Raw genomic sequence first — 21,317 nt, 5'->3', positions numbered from 1 at the left:
CAGTACCACAAAGATGCAAGCTCCACTATGTTAATAGCCTTATTTGTAATAAGCAACGCTGATGTTCTTCAACCAAAGAATGGATTCAGAAAATATGGTTTATTTATACAATGGAATACTATTCAGCTACTAAAAATAAAGGACATCGTTAAATTTGCAGGCAATTGCATGTATCTAGAAAATATTCTGAGTGAGCTAACCCAGACTCCAAAGGACATGAATGGTATATATTCATTAATCAGTGACACTACACAAAATATACAGAATATCCATGACACTAAAATTTAAACCATAAGGAAAGCCTAAGTAAGGATGCTTCAATCCCACTTAGCAAAGGGAAATAAATAACTATGGGAGGCAGAGGGAAGGAGAGATATGTGTGAGAGTGGAATGAGAAGAGAACAGGTCAGGATCAGGTATGGGAGAGACATGAGAGAGGACAAGGGACCCAAGAGAACAAATGGAAATATACAGCACTTGGGGTTGGTGGGAACCTCTAGAATATCCCAGAGACATGGGATAGGGGTGCTCCCAAGAGTCAAGGTAAGAAAATTTCCCCAAACGCAAAATCACACAGATGTAAAATTTGAAGAGACCACCTTTTTAAATCAGACAGGACACCTGTGGATGGATAGGGACACTAACACACCTACAAAACTTTCAACCTCAAATTGCTCCTGTCTAAAAGAAATGCAGGACAAAAATGGAATTAGAGTCTGAACCAGTGACCAGTCAGTGACAGGCTCAACTTTGGATCCTTCCCATTATTAGGTACCAATCCCAACTATTATTACTGATGCAATGTTGTGCTTGCAGCTAGTAGCCTAGCATGGCTGTCCTCTGAGAGGCCCTGCAAGCAGCTGACTAAAACAGATATACATATTACATCTAACCATTAGACTGAGGTCAACAAGCCCTGTGGAAAAGTTGGGAGAATTGAAAGAACTGGAAGGATTGGAAACATCATAGAAAAAACCAGCAATATCAACCTGGACCCCTGGGAGCTATCAGAGACTGAGCCACCAACAAAAGAGCATACATGGGCTGTTCAGAGGCCACAAGCACCTATGTACGAGAATGTTTTCTTATCTGGCATTAGTGGGAGAGTGTGCCCTTAAATCTGCAGAGAGTTATGTCACTGGTATGAAGGTCAACTTTATGGGTTAGAGCTTCAAATTTTCAGTAGGTTTTAAAAGATCAGCTTTGCCAGATACTTGGTGATCTCAAATTTTTAGTTCTTATTCAAACTTTTCTGTTAATTTTATTAGTATTATTTATTTGGTAATAATCCGGTGAGAAATAAAAGAAGGCAACAAACAGAATAGCTGTAATTAAGTCAGGTTGTCTCCAGAAATCAGAATATGATTTCATATTCAGTTGCAAAATTATTGGTCATAGGAGATGTGAACTGAATATTTTACATGGATTCGGAGAAAGGGCTATATTTCTACTATTCATTACAAAACAATCTACATAATTTGGAATAAATAAAAAAGTGAAGATTTTACATTTTAGATTTAAACTTGTTTCTCTGTGTAAGTCTTTCGCTCACATATATACCTGATCATCATGTTAAACTTGGTGTCTGTGCAGGTCAGATGTGGGAATTAGATCCCCTGAAACCGGAGTTATAGATGGTTGTGAGCTACCATGTGAGTGATGGAAACCCTTGAGATAGATAGCTAGGAAGAGTTTCTGTAATGATCACCAAATGACTTTCTTAAGTTGTTTTCTCCAGAAACAATATGTCTAGAGTTTTGTTTTGTTTGCCTTATCAGGAAAATTCTGTTTCTGAAACAGAAAGCACAGAAAAATTCCTATCATTCTAAGGCTGTTGCTTATGAGGTATTAAATTGTTTCTGAATGTTATATTAGTAATTAATTATGATTTAAATGAATGAAATTATACTTAAGTCATTTTGCTTTAGTGTTTATTCAAGTTTAAGACTAAATAATGAAAATAGTGAGGATTCACCAAACTCAGCTATTCCCTCCTTAGATTTTCCTGTTATTACCTTGGAGTACTCTTGGAGCTTTCCCAGGGCCAGGACAGAACCACAGTTGGTAATCTTCAATGTTCTGGGAGGCAAAAAGAACCAACCACCACAAATATACTGACATCAGAGTCTTGAAGAGTCTAGCAATTTCCTTTACTTACAATTTCTAGCTCTTTAGCAGGGAAATTATTTAAACCAGTACTAATGATACTTCTTCTGACCACAGATTTGAGAAAACAGGACTGATTTCAGGAGAAAATCTTTGGGTACTTGCCTTTCCTCTTGGAGGGAACCTTGATCTACTGATGCAGAATAAAATAAGAAGTTGCATTCAGCCATTACCACTAACCGAGACAAATAGTATTATGAAATTTCTTACATCTGTGCAGACTGTGTGTGGTATATTGAATTTCGACTTAACATGAGCACAGAACCTAGTGTCCACAGAGGCATATACTCATGGTGGCTATGATGAGTTTAGCAAAGTTAACATTCAAAAGATATGATAACTTTGACAACAGTGAACACAAGAGTCAAAAACAGAGACTCTTTGAGGGTACCTAGAAGTGAAAACAGCCTTTGGCTTTCATTGAGAGATGTCCAGTCTGTGGAGATGAAGGACATGTGTCTATCCGGGAAAATAGGCCTCATGCTGAAAAGAAGTTCTAGAACATAATTACTGCACACAGTGTTTTGGATCCATTTGAAATAATCATCTAAATAGAACATTCTGTTGAAATATTGAGCACCCTCCAGGAGTGGCTCTAACTGGAATTATTATTGATTTTATTTTCTTGTAGACTCCTATTTAAAACCAATGACATTGTCCCATAGAGTTTTTAAGTGTTAAACTAGCAGACAAAAAGCACTCAAGCAGACACACCACCAAATACCCATTTACACCCCAACATACATGGAGAGGGTGATAATGAAACAGAAAGAGAAAGAGAGTAAGAGAGAGAGGCAGACAGAGGTAGAGGGGCATAAAGTCAGAGAGGCAGACTGACACGTGGATTGTCATTGTACAAACTCACAGAAAGCAATAGACAGGGATGCATAATCTCAGAGAAGCACACACACACACACACACACACACACACACAGAGTTACAAAGAGATACACATGCACATTTAAAAATAGAAAAGACAATATATACACACATATATATGCAGAAAAGACATAGAAATGTAGACTCATTTATTAAAGATTTATTAAAAGTTAAAAATAAATACACTAGAACATGTACACTTACACATTCACACAAGAGAAATAAAAACAAGAAGAAATGGGGAAGACTACCGAATGACATACTAAATAGGCAGTATAGTCTAATTAAAAAAAGAAAGAAAGAAAGAAAATATTCCCTCTAACATTGGCACCCTTTAAATTAGGTGTGAGCATATGACAAATTAATCACAATTTATTAAAGTGGATATGTATTATATAGTGAAACTACACATACAGCTCAAACCATTGGGCTATGACTTTCATTTCATATAAAACTAGACACGAATTCAAGAAATAATGTCACTCAAAGGACTATTACTATGTCTTCAATAACTTCTGATTAAAAAGGAGGTATTTGTAAAATATGATTTGTAAATGTATCATGATCAAATTTCATCTGTATTTACACATTTCCACATATGTGAATCTCAAAAGCAAAATTTAATTTTAACTCAAAATAGATTGAAAGTAACTTACATGCTTTCTTATCATTGGTAGTAACTTGCTGATTATGTCATTCACCATATCAAAGTTTGTTGCTGTTACATACAGAGGCTATAGAATGCACAGAGAGAAAAATGCTATAAAATAACCTGAAAGCTCATGAATACAAAATTAATATGATCTACTCATTATTTACAATTTATAATCTATAACAACTCCTCTAATGTATAACTCATTTTCTTCCCATAGGCTAAGTCTGGAAGACACTCAGTCTAACATATTTATCTTAGAATTTAGTTCTTGGGTACTGAAAAATCAAACATAACTGTAACAGGTTGTGTATGATAAAGGACTGAGAAGCCATGGGTGCTAGAGCTCAGCATCCTGATTTCTCTTTCATTATGGCAGAACGTAGTCAGGGAGGACACTTAAAAAGAGAGCAGAGACGTTTGCTTCCTCTCCATCTGGACTTCCATCATTACAGCCTTACTCCCATGTGCTTCATATGCACAGTTCTAGGAAAATGAGGTTGGGAAGCAGCACAATTATTTTTATAAAAATTAAAATTAGTGAGCACTCTTATCATATCAGGGTTTGTAAATACTTAGATGGCATACAGATCTAGAGTGTTGAATTCTTTTATGGTGATAGATCTAGGGATCCAAAATGAATATTTTAGAAACAAGACGCCATTTCTTAACACTCCCAGGAAAAAACAAGGTACTTGTACTATTAGCTCTCTACTGCCTCTCACATTTAGAATCTGCTCCAGAGACCTAGGAAGACAGCAGCAAGAATATAGCATGAAATCAAAGCATAGTAATCAGACAAGAAACCACTGATGTACTAGAAATCTAATAAATAACCAGACAGTGAGCAGATAAGTATATTTTCATGAAGTTAGTATCTATATTATCAGTTATCTTTGATGAGGATTGTAAGTATCTAAGAAACAGTCCCTTAAATGAGAAACAAGAAACACAGCACATGTACTCTCTCCCTATCCATAACAACCTTGAACCCAAACCTAAGAAAACCATTTCACAAGCCATCTCTTTTACAAAGGTTTCATTCATTATTTTTTAATTTTTACTTTTATTAATCAACTGCTATGCATAATCTATTACTTTGAAAGTAATATGAGTGAGTGTGTCTGTGTCTGTGGTGCGTTTGCATGTGCATGTGCCTGTGTGTGTGTATGTGTGTGTGTGTGTGTGTGTGTGTTTGAGTGCTTCTGATGATTCATCCAAGACCCCAATGTTACATGTCAGCTTAGTAGAATTTTATGAAAAGGACAACTTACACTAACTGACTTTGCATCTTTTTATGCAGAGGCTAACAATTATTCAAAAGCATCTTAGAATATGAAAAAAAAACAGCTGTGATCTTGTGGTTGGAATGTAACAAGAAAGGAACAAATTTAAGGTTTTGTTCAGAATATAAAATTAATCACCTATGGGTGAAAATATAGATCAGGGCTCAGAAACCATACATCCCAGAAGGAAATAATCACCTGCAAGTTTCCTTCTTACACCAATATGGCACATTGAAATATGTACATATATTCATAAACCACATACTCATAGGAACACACACACACACACACACACACACATAGAGATAGACACACACACACACACGGTAAGCATAGAACATTTAAAGAAAAGTAAAACTTATGATATTTTGATGAATGTCTGAAAACATTGGTATAATTTTAAGACAACAAAGTTTTATTATAAAGAATTCCACACATGAGATAGAGTAATAATTCACATGGGACTTTAATTCACATTATTTTAAAATATTTTGTTTTCAGAGCAATAGAAACATATTAATGTCTAATTAATATTTGCAGAGATGTGTACATCTCTTTCTGATGGTGATTTTGTTTGTAATACAGATTTCAAGACAAAGAGACTTTTTAAATAAAATATTTCTACAAATAACATTTTTAATGCATGAAAACTAAAATAGAACTAGTAGTTTTATTATATATGCTAAAATATTTCTTGACTCATGATGAACCACAGAAATGTAAACAATTCTTAAGAGAGAAGATCAACCTTAGAATAGTTCACATGCTCCTTCTATGAGGAATAAAAAGTTTTAATTGTTCAAAGACAAAAACCTTTTAATGTAAATATATTTGCCTATATCTTCAGATAGAAATAATAACTGTAAATATTGAAATTACATATTAATAGACTAAATGTGCAACAGTGAGGTGATACTATTACTAACAAGGTATGAATTTTAAAACAGATTACTAAAATCATGGAGGCATGTAGTAAAATGCTGTCCCCCAGCCATGGCATAAGCATTGCCTCATGAGGACAGTGCAGTTGTTTTCTATAACATGCTAAGACCAAAAGTCAATATTTTATACATTGTTAATTATTAAAGTCAAGAAAAGGAAAGAACATGAATACAGGGAAAGGTTTGGGGATATCTTGTGATTGTGCAGGTGATTTGGCATTTCTATACTTACATGAAATTATCAAATAAAGATAATTCTAAAATCATCTGCATCTATCTATTTTAAAATATAAGCAGTGTCTGAGAGATCTACATTCAATCTTAAGAGTAAAGGAAAAAAAATTAGGCAGAAAAATCCTAATATAAAAATAGGATTAAAACATTTTCCTAATTTATCCATAGAAAAACTTTACAGGTTTATCTTAAGTGTAATGAAATACATTGATGATTCAAAGAATTTTCAAATGATAAAAGGTTAAAGTATAAGCAAAAAAATCAAAGAAAACTAATAAAAATTTATATATTTTTTACATATCAATTATATAGATATATAATAGTATAAAATCTATTTTATACTATTTTTAGTTACTGTTTTGTGTAACGTGGACCTGGTATGAGTAAGAAATTGTTTGGTGATCTAAAATATCTTCATTATATTCCCCTTTGTAAGTCTAGTGCAGTGTCCACAGTGACATGTTAGAACACTGACTCTAGGTCCATTTTGTACCCATTAGTATTTATGAAAGGCAGAGAGGTGGTGATCCCTGAGTCACAGTCTATTCTGCTTTACAGCAGGAAATGTCTTCAATGCTCTACATGTTACATAGTAGTTACATTTTTGATCTGCACTAAACCCAATACTGGAAAGTGGACAATAATATAAGCCTGAGAAAAATAGACAATTATTCAATAGATATTTATGTTTATCTCAATGATAGAACTACTGTATTTTATTGTGAGGTTGTGAGTTTTATCCTAAACACCATACACAAAGATGAACACACACACACACACACACACACACACACACACACACATACACACACACCACTTTTAAATTTATTAAGGTAATTTCTGAACAGAAGACACATACAAAGATACCCTCATGACTAGATTATTCAAATAAACATGAGGATGAAAGCCATAACTTTGTAGCTGGTACTCAGAGGAAGGTATAAGGATGCATAATAAGAGACTTAGAGAAAGAGCACAGAATGGAGAAAAAGAGCTAATATATCATTGAAAACTTAGGTATGGAGAGAAAATGTAATGCTTTATGATAATATTATATAATAAAAATTATTACACATAAATATTTTAAAATGAATAAGGAAAGTGGAAACAACAAACAAATCTATATATAAACAATAAGGACTCAGGAGGGGGCAGTTTAATTCTACTAATAATACTTCACTTGGAAATATATGCTGTTGGAAATATTTGGCTCACTTTTCAGTGATATAACAAAAAGTATTTCCTCTTTTTGGATCTCTAGTACGTGAATCAGTCTTGTTTCATGTTGCTCTCTACATATCACATATGAGAGTCCTATGTCTGCATTGACTACAGATATAATTTAATATAATTTAATGTAAAATAATTTAATAAGTTCCACACAATACTGTCTAAATTCTCTCCCTCGGTCTCTCTGTCTCTCTGTCCCTCTCTTCCTTTGTCCCGCTCTCCCCATCCATGCTCTTCTTATGTCTCCATCTTCCATTACTTTACAAACTGTCTCTCTCCTAGTCATGAACATGGAATATTAGTTTTGGTTTTGTATTCACATACAGTGTCACAGCATGCAATATCCTCATGAATATCTGCATGGGAAGTTCAATTTTGTTGGGTTTCTTGGCTTCACGAATGGATCTGTGAAATGCAACAAAAATATACAATACAGCAAGATTAAGTAGGAACTTATTTTTTTAAATTTATTTAATACTTAATAATAATTCTTTGGTTTCCGGGCAAACATCCCCCTCCCCCCTCCCCTTCCTTATGGGTGTTCCCCTCCCAACCCTCCCCTCATTGCCGCACTCCCCCCAACAGTCTAGTTCACTGGGGGTTCAGTCTTGGCAGGACCCAGGGCTTCCCCTTCCACTGGTGCTCTTACTAGGATATTCATTGCTACCTATGAGGTCAGAGTCCACGGTCAGTCCATGTATAGTCTTTAGGTAGTGGCTTAGTCCCTGGAAGCTCTGGTTGCTTGACATTGTTGTACATATGGGGTCTCGAGCTCCTTCAAGCTCTTCCAGTTCTTTCTCTGATTCCTTCAACGGGGGACCTATTCTCAGTTCAGTGGTTTGCTGCTGGCATTCGCCTCTGTATTTGCTGTATTCTGGCTGTGTCTCTCAGGAGAGATCTACATCCGGCTCCTGTCGGCCTGCACTTCTTTGCTTCATCCATCTTGTCTAATTGGGTGGCTGTATATGTATGGACCACATGTGGGGCAGGCTCTGAATGGGTGTTCCTTCAGTCTCTGTTTAAACTTTGCCTCTCTCTTCCCTGCCAAGGATATTCTTGTTCCCCTTTTAGAGAAGGAGTGAAGCATTCACATTTTGATCATCCATCTTGAGTTTCATTTGTTCTAGGCATCTAGGGTAATTCAAGCATTTGGGCTAATAGCCACTTATCACTGAGTGCATACCATGTATGTCTTTCTGTGATTGGGTTAGCTCACTCAAAATGATATTTTCCAGTTCCAACCATTTGCCTACGAATTTCAGAAAGCAGTTGTTTTTGATAGCTGAGTAATATTCCATTGTGTAGATGTACCACATTTTCTGTATCCATTCCTCTGTTGAAGGGCATCTGGGTTCTTTCCAGCTTCTGGCTATTATAAATAAGGCTGCGATGAACATAGTGGAGCACGTGTCTTTCTTATATGTTGGGGCATCTTTTGGGTATATGCCCAAGAGAGGTATAGCTGGATCCTCAGGCAGTTCAATGTCCAATTTTCTGAGGAACCTACAGACTGATTTCCAGAATGGTTGTACCAGTCTGCAATCCCACCAACAATGGAGGAGTGTTCCTCTTTCTCCGCATCCTCGCCAGCATCTGCAGTCACCTGAGTTTTTGATCTTAGCCATTCTCACTGTTGTGAGGTGAAATCTCAGGGTGGTTTTGATTTGCATTTCCCTTATGACTTAAGATGTTGAACATTTCTTTAGGTGTTTCTCAGCCATTCGGCATTCCTCAGCTGTGAATTCTTTGTTTAGCTATGAACCCCATTTTTTAATAGGGTTATTTGTCTCCCTGTGGTCTAACTTCTTGAGTTCTTTGTATATTTTGGATATAAGGCCTCTTTCTGTTGTAGGATTGGTAAAGATCTTTTCCCAATCTGTTGGTTGCCGATTTGTCCTAACCACAGTGTCCTTTGCCTTACAGAAGCTTTGCAGTTTTATGAGATCCCATTTGTCGATTCTTGATCTTAGAGCATAAGCCATTGGTGTTTTGTTCAAGAAATTTTCTCCAGTGCCCATGTGTTCCAGATGCTTCCCTAGTTTTTCTTCTATTAGTTTGAGTCTGTCAGGTTTGATGTTGAGGTCCTTGATCCACTTGGACTTAAGCTTTGTACAGGGTGATAAGCATGGATCGATCTGCATTCTTCTACATGTTGACCTCCAGTTGAACCAGCACCATTTGCTGAAAATGCTATCTTTTTTCCATTGGATGGTTTTGGCTCCTTTGTCAAAAATCAAGTAACCATAGGTGTGTGGGTTCATTTCTGGGTCTTCAATTCTATTCCATTGGTCTATCTGTCTGTCTCTGTACCAATACCATGCAGTTTTTATCACTATTGCTCTGTAATACTGCTTGAGTTCAGGGATAGTGATTCCCCCTGAAGTCCTTTTATTGTTGAGGATAGTTTTAGCTATCCTGGGTTTTTTGTTATTCCACATGAATTTGCAAATTGTTCTGTCTAACTCTTTGAAGAATTGGATTGGTATTTTGATGGGGATTGCATTGAGTCTGTAGATCGCTTTTGGTAAAATGGCCATTTTTACTATATTAATCCTGCCAATCCATGAGCATGGGAGATCTTTCCATCTTCTGAGGTCTTCTTCAATTTCTTTCTTCAGAGTCTTGAAGTTCTTATTGTACAGATCTTTTACTTGCTTGGTTAAAGTCACACCCAGGTACTTTATATTATTTGGGTCTATTATGAAGGGTGTCGTTTCCCTAATTTCTTTCTAGGCTTGTTTCTCTTTTGTGTAGAGGAAGGCTACTGATTTATTTGAGTTAATTTTATACCCAGCCACTTTGCTGAAGTTGTTTATCAGCTTTAGTAGTTCTCTGGTGGAACTTTTGGGATCACTTAAATAAACTATCATATCATCTGCAAATAGTGATATTTTGACTTCTTTTCCGATCTGTATCCCCTTGACCTCCTTTTGTTGTCTGATTGCTCTGGCTAGAACTTCAAGAACTATATTGAATAAGTAGGGAGAGAGTGGGCAGCCTTGTCTAGTCCCTGATTTTAGTGGGATTGCTTCAAGTTTCTCTCCATTTAGTTTAATGTTAGCAACTGGTTTGCTGTATATGGCTTTTACTATGTTTAGGTATGGGCCTTGAATTTCTATTCTTTCCAGGACTTTTATCATGAAGGGCTGTTGAATTTTGTCAAATGCTTTCTCAGCATCTAATGAAATGATCATGTGGTTTTGTTCTTTCAGTTTGTTTATATAATGGATCACGTTGATGGTTTTCCGTATACTAAACGATCCCTGCATGCCTGGGATGAAGCCTACTTGATCATGGTGGATGATTATTTTGATGTGCTCTTGGATTTGGTTTGCCAGAATTTTATTGAGTATTTTTGTGTCAATATTCATAAGGGAAATTGGTCTGAAGTTCTCTGTCTTTGTTGTGTCTTTGTGTGGTTTAGGTATAAGAGTTAACTGTGGCTTCATAGAAGGAATTCGGGAGTGATCCATCTGTTTCAATTTTGTGGAATAGTTTGGATAATATTGGAATGAGGTCTTCTATGAAGGTTTGATAGAATTCTGCACTAAACCCATCTCGACCTGGGCTCTTTTTGGTTGGGAGACCTTTAATGACTGCTTCTATTTCCTTAGGAGTTATGGGGTTGTTTAACTGGTTTATCTGTTCCTGATTTAACTTCGGTACCTGGTATTTGTCTAGGAAATTGTCCATTTCCTGTAGATTTTCAAGTTTTGTTGAATATAGGCTTTTACAGCAAGATCTGATGATTTTTTGAATTTCCTCTGAATCTGTAGTTATGTCTCCCTTTTCATTTCTGATTTTGTTAATTTGGACACACTCCCTGGGTCCTCTCTTTAGTCTGGCTAAGGGTTTATCTATCTTGTTGATTTTCTCAAAGAACCAACTTTTGGTTCTGTTGTTTCTTTCTATGGTCCTTTTTGTTTCTACTTGGTTGATTTCAGCTCTGAGTTTGATTATTTCCTGCCTTCTACTCCTCCTGGGTGTATTTGCTTCTTTTTGCTCTAGAGCTTTTAGGTGTGCTGTCAAGCTGCTGACATATGTTCTTTCCTGTTTCTTTCTGCAGGCACACAGCGCTATGAGTTTTCCTCTTAGCACAGCTTTCATTGTGTCCCATTAGTTTCGGTATGTTGTACCTTCATTTTCATTAAATTCTAAAAAGTCTTTAATTTCTTTCTTTATTTCTTCCTTGACTAGGTTATCATTGAGTAGAGCATTGTTCAATTTCCACGTATATGTGGGCATTCTTCCCTTATTGTTATTGAAGACCAGTTTTAGGCCGTCGTGGTCCGATAGCACACATGGGATTATTTCTATCTTTCTGTACCTGTTGAGGCCCATTTTTTGACAAATTATATGGTCAATTTTGGAGAAAGTACCATGAGGAGCTGAGAAGAAGGTATATCCTTTTGCTTTAGGATAGAATGTTCTATAAATATCCGTTAAGTCCATTTGGCTCATGACTTCTCTTAGTCTGTCTACATCTCTGTTTAATTTCTGTTTCCATGATCTGTCCATTGATGAGAGTGGGGTGTTGAAATCTCCCACTAATATTGTGTGAGTTGCAATGTGTGTTTTGAGCTTTAGTAAGGTTTCTTTTACATATGTAGGTGCCCTTGTATTTGGGGCATAGATATTTAGGATTGAGAGTTCATCTTGGTGGATTTTTCCTTTGATGAATATGAAGTCTCCTTCCTTATCTTTTTTGATGACTTTTAGTTGAAAATTGATTTTATTTGATATTAGAATGGCTACTCCAGCTTGCTTCTTCTGACCATTTGCTTGGAAAGTTGTTTTCCAGCCTTTCACTCTGAGGTAGTGTCTGTCTTTGTCTCTGAGGTGTGGTTCCTGTAGGCAGCAGAATGCAGGGTCCTCGTTGCATATCCTGTTTGTTAACCTATTTCTTTTTATTGGGGAGTTGAGGCCATTGATGTTGAGAGATATTAAGGAATAGTGATTATTGCTTCCCGTTATATTCATATTTGGAAGTGAGGTTATGTTTGTGTGCTTTCATTCTCTTTGTTTTGTTGCCAAGATGATTAGTTTCTTGCTTTTCTAGGGCATAGCTTGCCTCCTTATGCTGGGCTTTACCCTTTATTATCCTTTGTAGTGCTGGACTTGTAGAAAGATATTGTGTAAATTTGGTTTTGTCATGGAATATCTTGGTTTCTCCATCTATGTTAATTGAGAGTTTTGCAGGATACAGTAACCTGGGCTGGCATTTGTGTTCTCTTCGGGTCTGTATGACATCTGTCCAGGATCTTCTGGCCTTCATAGTTTCTGGCGAAAAGTCTGGTGTGATTCTGATTGGTCTGCCTTTATGTTTCTTGACCTTTTTCCCTTACTGCTTTTAATATTCTTTCTTTATTTTGTGTGTTTGATGTTTTGACTATTATGTGACGGGAGGTGTTTCTTTTCTGGTCCAATCTATTTGGAATTCTGTAGGCTTCTTGTATGCCTATGGGTATCTCTTTTTTTAGGTTAGGGAAGTTTTCGTCTATGATTTTGTTGAAGATATTTACTGGTCCTTTGAGCTGGGAGTCTTCACTCTCTTCTATACCTATTATCCTTAGGTTTGATCTTCTCATTGAGTCCTGGATTTCCTGTATGTTTTGGACCAGTAGCTTTTTCTGCTTTACATTATCTTTGACAGTTGAGTCAATGATTTCTATGGAATCTTCTGCTCCCGAGATTCTCTCTTCCATGTCTTGTTTTCTATTGGTGAAGCTTGTATCTACAGCTCCTTGTCTCTTCTTTTGATTTTCTATATCCAGGGTTGTTTCCATGTGTTCTTTCTTGATTGCTTCTATTTCCATTTTTAATTCCTTCAACTGTTTGATTGTGTTTTCCTGGAATTCTTTCAGGCATTTTTGCGAATCCTCTCTGTATGCTTCTACTTGTTCTCTAAGGAGGTTCTTCACATCTTTCTTGAAGTCCTCCAGCATCATGATCAAATATGATTTTGAAACTAGATCTTGCTTTTCTGGTGTGTTTGGATATTCCATGTTTATTTTGGTGGGAGAATTGGGCTCCGATGATGCCATGTAGTCTTGGTTTCTGTTGCTTGGGTTCCTGCGCTTGCCTCTTGCCATCAGATTATCTCTAGTGTTACTTTGTTCTGCTATTTCTGACAGTGGCTAGACTGTCCTATAAGCCTGTGTGTCAGGAGTGCTGTAGACCTGTTTTCCTCTCTTTCAGTCAGTTATGGGGACAGAGTGTTCTGCTTTCGGGCGTGTAGTTTTTCCTCTCTACAGGTCTTCAGCTGTTCCTGTGGGCCTGTGTCTTGAGTTCACCAGGCAGGTCACTTGCAGCATACAAGTTGGTCTTACCTGTGGTCCCGAGGCTCAAGTTTGCTCGCGGGGTGCTGCCCTTGAGCTCTCTGTGGCGGCAGCAACCAGGAAGATGTGCGCCGCCCTTTCAGGGAGCTTCCGTGCTCTAGGGTTCCAGATGGCGTTTGGTGTTTTCCTCTGGTGTCCGAGATGTGTGTGCAGAGTGCAGTCTCTTCTGGTTTCCCAGGCGTGTCTCCCTCTCTGAAGGTTTAGCTGTCCCTCCCACGGGATTTGGGTGCAGAGAACTGTTTATCCAGTCTTTTTCCTTTAGGTTCCGGCAGTGTCTCAGGCGCAGGGGTCCTGCTGCTCCTGGGCCCTCCCCTACGGGAACCCAGAGGCCTTATACAGTTTCCTCTTGGGCCAGGGATGTGGGCAGGGGTGGGCAGTGTTGGTGGTCTCCTCCGCTCTGCAGCCTCAGGGGTGCCCACCTGACCAGGCAGTGAGGTCTTTCTCCCACGGGGATTGGGAGCAGAGAGCTGCTCAGGAATTTATTTCAAACTAATCCCTGTTAATATTTTTTTCAGGATCATCTTAGCTTTCAATATAAGGAAATAAGTTCAGCAATATTCACTATTCGACTGGTGAATACTCAAAAATGTTTCAGAAACAGATATAGTCAGGTAATAACACATTGACCTAAGTAGTATATCCAGTCCTCAAAATGATGTACCTGAAACAAACTGAAGGAAAGAAATTTGCTTGATCTCAAAGGAGGAAGCAGCAGATGGTTCGAATGTGCATGCTAGAGTGACATCTACTTAGTGGAATTTAAAATAAGACTTGAGAGTACTGTTTACTCTAATACAAAGAGGAAATAATAAATGCAGAACTTCCACAAAATTAAATAAAATAAGGAATGGACAGGAGAATGCCAAGAATTTTTCCATTGACCATCTAATTAACAACTGATTTCGAGACAGAATATCAAATATATATATATATATATATATATATACATATATGTGTGTGTATGTGTATGTGTATGTATATATAACTAAACCAAAGCACATACTACCATTCCTATATCACTAAGGAATTAAAATATTAACACAAGTATAATACCTTTTTAGAAAGAAATACCACCAAATAGTCTGTTCCATGGAACTGTGAAATTGAAAAATATTAGAGTCATGATAAATGGTAAAATTCTTAAGGTTATTATGCATAAAAATAACTTACGTCTGTGGCCGTCAATTATGGTATAGGTATATTTGGCAGTCTCTACATGATTCTACCTCTAAATGACCTAATTTTTGTACTGCCGTGCTGTCATGTGACACTTTACCATCCCTAAATATAATATTTCTCATATTTGGTAAGAGAGAAACCATAAGCATTAAATAACAATCTTTTGAGATTTTACTAGAGGAATAGAAAACATTAAGAGAACAAAAGGTGATTTTCTCTTTTGTCAGAGTCTATGACAAATGCTTTTCCTTGTAAAGAGCAAAGTCACAGAGCCTAGAATGCTCATAAAACTTGTGTTTGTGTTATTTGAGTCAACTGTGTGATGATACTAAGAATTTGGATAGAAGAATGAAAAGAGCTCAAATTTGGAGTATCCATGAACTTTTCATGTGGAAAAAAATTTGAATTTTGGTGTATGTTTGATTAGAGAAGAAGGCACATGCTACACAATCCCTGTGATTCCATCAACTAAACTCAATGTAATATCTATATGCCATGAGCACATCTTCTTATGAACGATTAGAATGCAAATTTGAAATTTTCCTGAACTCTGAAAATTATACCTGACTCTGATGGTGTAATGACACCGGTCCTTTTTAATTGATTATAAAAATCAGTGATATTCTGCTACAGAGACATTCAAATAATTGGGTATTGCATGAGTAACTTTTCATCATTCAACTAAATACTAATTTTTAAGAAAATGTGCGAGTATATAAAGTATTTTTCAAATTTAATTATGCTACACAATATTATTGGGAAGAGATAGATCTTTGTACTTTTAAGACACAGATAAAAATCAGATCATTTTGGGAAGAAGAATGTCTAGGATAAATAATAAGATCTTGTCCTGTCCACATTCTTCTAAGACAATGCACCTCTGTCCTGCCCCATGGATCTTGTGGAGTCTTGAACATCACAGATCAAAACATAAAGCACGCTGATGCTGGGTGGAGGGTCCGTTGGTCCGGCCCTGTGGGCTCACACGAGGTTAGAGATAGCTCGCGAGGTCATGCTTCGCAAGCGCGTTCAAGATGTTGTACATGCTTCTGCATCTACACAATGGCTGGCAGGTAGACCAGCCAATCCTTTCAGACGAGGACTGCGTGGTCGTCATTTACTTCGGACACAACTAGGACCCCACTTGCATGAAGATATACAAAGTTCTGTACAGCATCGCCGAAACGAAATGGAAGATAGTGAGAAATCTTCCTCATCTTGTATGAGTTCCGTTTGGATAACCCAGGTGTCTTAAAGCAAATGGTGCTGGTGTCGCTTGTGCTCTGTGGCATCCTCTCTGATTTTCCCGAGTCTGATAGGCTTTTCTGCCGCCAATATGAGCATCTGCTGGGCTCGGCCATATGACCTGATAAACATACAACAGTGCAACCTCCTCTGCCTGCCCGAGAACAATCAGATGAAATACTATTATCATGGCCTCTCGTGGCCCAGCTCTCCTACATTGCTGAGGATGAGGTTGGGAAGATTGTGGGTTATGTTCTGGCCAAAATGGAAGAGGATCCTGATAACGTCCCTCATGGACACATCACCCCACTGGCTGTGAAGCGCTGCCACCTAAGCTTAGGCCTGGCCAAGAAGCTAATGGACCAGGCCTCCCAGGCCATGATAGAGAATTTCAGTGCAAAGTATGTCTCCCTGCATGCCAGGAAGAGCAACCGAGCAGCCTTGCACCTCTGTTCCAACACCCTGAACTTGCAGGTTAGTGAGGTGGAGCCCAAGTACTATGCAGATGGCGAAGATGCGTATGCTCTGAAGCGAGATCTCTCACGGATGGCAGCTGGTGCTGGAGAAAGGCAGGTATGTGGTTTTCGGTTCCAAGGAGAATCAGGGTAGCACACTTCCTGGTTCCGAAGAGGCCTATCAGCAGGAGAACCTGGTTGGAGATGACAGTGGCAGTGATGGCAAAGATAGCACTGATGTCCAAGACAGCTTGCAGACCTTGGGGTCCGCCCCTTAGGACCTGCTTGAGCACTACAGGTCCTTGTATTTTAGTCATATTGTTCTTGGGAACCTTGTTCTGCAGTCCAGTGACCTAAATGACTCTCCTTTCGATGCTTAGCAACCTTCTGCATAACCTGTGTGATCATGGAGGCACACCTGGACACAGAACCTGTTGTGTCGGAGTCAAGGAGGCCTGAGGACTGCCATGCAGCGCCTTTCTTGGCTTCTTCATGCTGCCATCAGATTCTGTTCAGTGCTGTACTGGTTCTGTATATCCTGCAGGTTTCCAAACCCTAGAATGCTAAAGAGGAAGTGGGGACAACTTGAGAATACCCCAGCATCCTGCCTTTGCCATTGTTTATCTGGGTTTTACTTGGAGTAGAACCGTCAAGCTAGTCCTCATGCCCTCTCCCTTGTGGGGAGTTACCAGCTCTTGCTTTCTGGGGAACTGCCTGTCCTTGCCCTCCCTTCTTTTGAAGAAGAATGCTCTCTTTCCTGGTGGGAGACGGTGATAGATTCTGGACAAATATGGGAGCAGAATTTGTAGATCTTAAGGAAATGACAAGCAGAAATTAAACTGCAATCTCTAACCTGAACAAATAAAGATATAAGGAGAACAGAAAAACCCAAACAAACAACAAAACAAAAAACAAAAACAAAACAAAAAACCATAAAGCACCTACCTACATGTGGAAATGGATATAATGAAAAGTATAGAAAATCTAGGATCATCATATAAGGGGGAAAGTTGAGTTGGCATCCTGTATACAATCAGACTAAAATTGACTCTATTTTTGCAAACATGTTGGGTAATGAAAGTATTTGGTGAAAGTAGTTACTAGATAGATACACACTCTTCAATGATCACCAATAGCCAGAGCCTGATTATTGTTTTCTAATTGGAGAATATTAGAATGAATATACTCATTCACTGGGAAGTGAATTACACTCTATTAATTTGACCCACAATTTCTGAAGTTATCATCTTGTGATCACAGGTCTGAACTCTAGGTCTTACCAAAAGGTGGCAACAATATGTCCCATTGGCCAGTATAGGTAAATGGACTTGGAAGCAACAATGTTGTCTGACCTGAATGCATCCACTTCATCACCAATCCACAGGTAAGCCAATGGAATGACATGTTTTATCTTAAATTTCTTATTTCTATAAAGAGAATCAAATATCTGTTAGTTTAATTTGCATTGTAGTTTGTGTTGTGGTAAAATGACATGTTTTATCTTAAATTTCTTATTTCTATAAAGATAATCAAATATCTGTTAGTTTAATTTGCATTGTAGTTGGTGTTGTGGTAAAACCAAGTTCTTCCTGCCCCAGAGCAAAAAAAGACACATCCATTGCTAAAACTAAGCACAGCGGCACTTACAGAAAGCCACCTGTATCAATATTTCTTACCTGGATTTAGTTAAGGAGTAACTATTTTGCTTTGTTTTTTTCCCATAATACACAAAGGAAATTATTTCAAGATTTTTTATTTTAATTCATTACATGGAAAAATCTTTCCAGAATATAAACAAAAATATTGTTTGACTTAGTAAAATTTTCTGTTGTCTACCTCCCTGTACTAAAATATTCAATAACCTCATTCCAGTAGCTCCTGTAGAAAACCCGCAAATTATATATCACACAAGTAACCAAAAAGGCGATCCTTTTTTCCTTTAATTTAGCCAAATAATTAGAATAATGTCTTCCTATCAAGCATTCTGGTATTATTAGAAGTGTTTTTAAGAAACAATAATCTTTGAAGCATAAATTTTCTCCTTTTGTCATTCTTTTTCTGAGTAATTTGCTCTTCGAGAATTCTACATTAAAATACAATGCATTTGATGATTATTTTTGTCACTTCCTCCTTCCATTCTATCTCCTGACAGATCTCCCCACACTCATGATTTTTTTTGTATTTTTTTAGTGATGGATGGTGCATTTGCTGTGTAAACTTAGGTATTGAACTTTCCTTCAGATACTCGTGAACTAATATGTGGCTAGATAACTGAGGATAATGACTCCCTCTCAAATTCAGGGGACAGAATATCACAAGAATAAATCGTGGTTCAAAAATCCTTTATATAAACCTTTAATATTCAAAACATGGGAAGACTAACTGAACTACAAAGAAAGATTCCTCAGATAATCTAATGTAACATACTATAGTTAAAATACAAGCCATCATGCAACATGTACTTCAAGATATACATACACACGTCTCAATAATGAGATGTTTATATTTACATTTTATATTCACCATTTAAACATACACACACACACACACACACACACACACACATATCTCTCAAAATTCCCAAGAAATGCTTGAACTTGAAACCTCTAATTCCAATGTCTGATAAGAGATAATCTTCCTTGAAAATGGAAATAACAATAATCACTTCTTATAAAGTTGATAAACTTCTTTCCATAATGTGAATGAGAATCTAAAAATAGTTTTAATTACAATTGCAACATGACAGAAGGGACCATATGTACTGCCTTTAAGAAACCAACCATTTCTGTTTCCTTTATTCTCAACACAAAGTTAAGTTTACTTCCTTCCATCAACTACACTTATATGGCAAATGATCAGTTTATTTCTTTTTACATTTCTGATGAGTTGATTACTATCTTTTAAAATAAAATGTGAAGATTTCCCACTGTGGAAAGAAAGGGAGCTCTGTACCAAAAAAAATAAAAAAAAAAAAAACAAGAAAGATGGACAGATTGACAGACACCCAGTCCATTCTTTTATATTCAGCCTGCCTCAGACAATAATTACCATTTTCTGTGAAGGAGCTTACATGACTGATCAGGGTTGCCAGAAAAACGTACCCAGTTGGTATATTTATAATGTATAGAAGAACTCTCACCTGAATATTTTATTTTTCTCACAATCTGTGAAATGGATCTTCTGGAAAATAATTCACTGATGATCAGAAAATTTAACCCCTGCCACCCCCAAAACGGAATAGACTATTTTACTGATGTTTGTCTGATAAATTTATGTACTTATGAGAACACCACTTAAGATATTTACTTGATAGTATCAATACCAGCATCACATATTCTAGAAGGCTGTGATCATAAGTAGTGGAGATTATATATGATGTGCTCCCAGAAAACATCTCTATGGCCATAAATTCTAATATAACCAAGTAAACCGTTTCATTCAATCACAACAGTTTTCTCTAGTGTCTGCAGAATCACCAAGCAAGACTTAGTGCCAGCAGTTTCCCTTGATAGTGGAGAGATAGAAGCTGCTTCCTGTCTCTTCATGCTAATCTGGAAGCTATGAGGTCAGGAGGCTTACATGTGTAGCCCCTTACGACCAAAAATCTTGCTTCTGTAATCTATTTGTAAACACCAAGCAAGAAGGCTCCTGCTTATCAGGAGTTTAATATTTTATTTAGAGAAATGTGTCACTATATAGTTCACAGGGCTCTCATTACCAGTTGTAATACTCCTAAGTTAGTTTTTAAAAAATGCTAGAAATGTGGGCACATGCCTGCATAACTGTCTCCTTGGTAGCATGTCGCTAATCTTTCACCAGACTCAAACAGCAGAGTAGTACTTTAATTAATTTTTTAAATGTGCCCAAAGAATGTGTCAAAACAAATTGAGAAATATATAGGAGTAGTCCAGTAAGCGTCAACCCTACTCAAAGAAGTATATGCCACTAAGGAAACTTGAGAGTAAGAGAAATCTCCCCTAGGATTGTCAATTAGATTGCCTATCTAATACCAAATACACATTCCTGAAAAAACAAATACAAGCAATATTATACTGACTGAGTAGGTTATATTTAAGTACTTAGAAGCTGTACATATATATGTATCCATGCATATCTATTATATATGTGTATCTTATGTTAGCTTACATATAAAATAATGTGTAAGAATGAGTAACAAAAAATAAAACCAGAAAGCCATGATTTTAAAAGAGAACAAGGAGGGGTATATGGAAGGATGTGGAAGGACATGGAAGAGGAAAAAGAAGGAGAATGTAAAGTAATTATAATCTCAAAAATAAAGGAATTTATAAACAGTTTTGTACCTTAAGGGCTTTCCACTGATTAGCCTCTTATAGTAAGGAAAGCATGATGCGTATACTTATAGTTTACTGGATACCACCAAAATGTCATCAAACAAGGTCAGATAACGTTTCTTTCTTTTCCACCCTCTTTGGATAACCACAGCACCTTGGTAAACCACGGTTCGATTTTCTTGTCCTACATCTTCCTCCTTAGTCGTGTCCATATTAAAAAAAAACAATTCTCCTGATGCAGAGCTCCACCTAGAGAACAAGTGTTCAGTGGATAAGTTAAAAAACAATGTTCATACTGGATTTCAAAGGGTGAACGGTGTTAAAATGCAGACTCAGTTTTCCAAGCATGATTCTGTTGAGCTATAGACAGCTTTAAAATGTAACAGAAACTATGTCATG

At 37.1% G+C, this 21,317-nt stretch overlaps 3 pseudogenes across 2 annotated transcripts in view; 1 reads left to right on the top strand and 2 right to left on the bottom strand.

Annotated features, from left to right (window-relative positions):
• Positions 1-21,317, bottom strand: part of LOC148001994 (uncharacterized) — a 741,081-nt pseudogene that overhangs the window by 40,999 nt on the left and 678,765 nt on the right. The gene's annotated exons all lie outside the window — the stretch shown is intronic.
• Positions 1,844-20,405, bottom strand: LOC120101883 (uncharacterized; annotated as a pseudogene). The gene is made up of 6 exons (XR_015634176.1): positions 20,380-20,405; positions 17,886-18,032; positions 14,780-14,821; positions 7,713-7,793; positions 3,702-3,779; positions 1,844-2,079 (listed from the first exon to the last, which is right to left on the bottom strand). The product of XR_015634176.1 is annotated as an uncharacterized LOC120101883, transcript variant X2 (transcript).
• On the top strand, positions 16,197-16,890 carry Naa11-ps21 (N(alpha)-acetyltransferase 11, NatA catalytic subunit, pseudogene 21; annotated as a pseudogene).

The sequence above is a fragment of the Rattus norvegicus genome, chromosome 12, assembly GCF_021556685.1.
Source record: "Rattus norvegicus strain SHRSP/BbbUtx chromosome 12, alternate assembly SHRSP_T2T, whole genome shotgun sequence".
NCBI lineage: Eukaryota > Metazoa > Chordata > Mammalia > Rodentia > Muridae > Rattus > Rattus norvegicus.
This window is presented reverse-complemented; position numbering and strand designations above follow the sequence as displayed.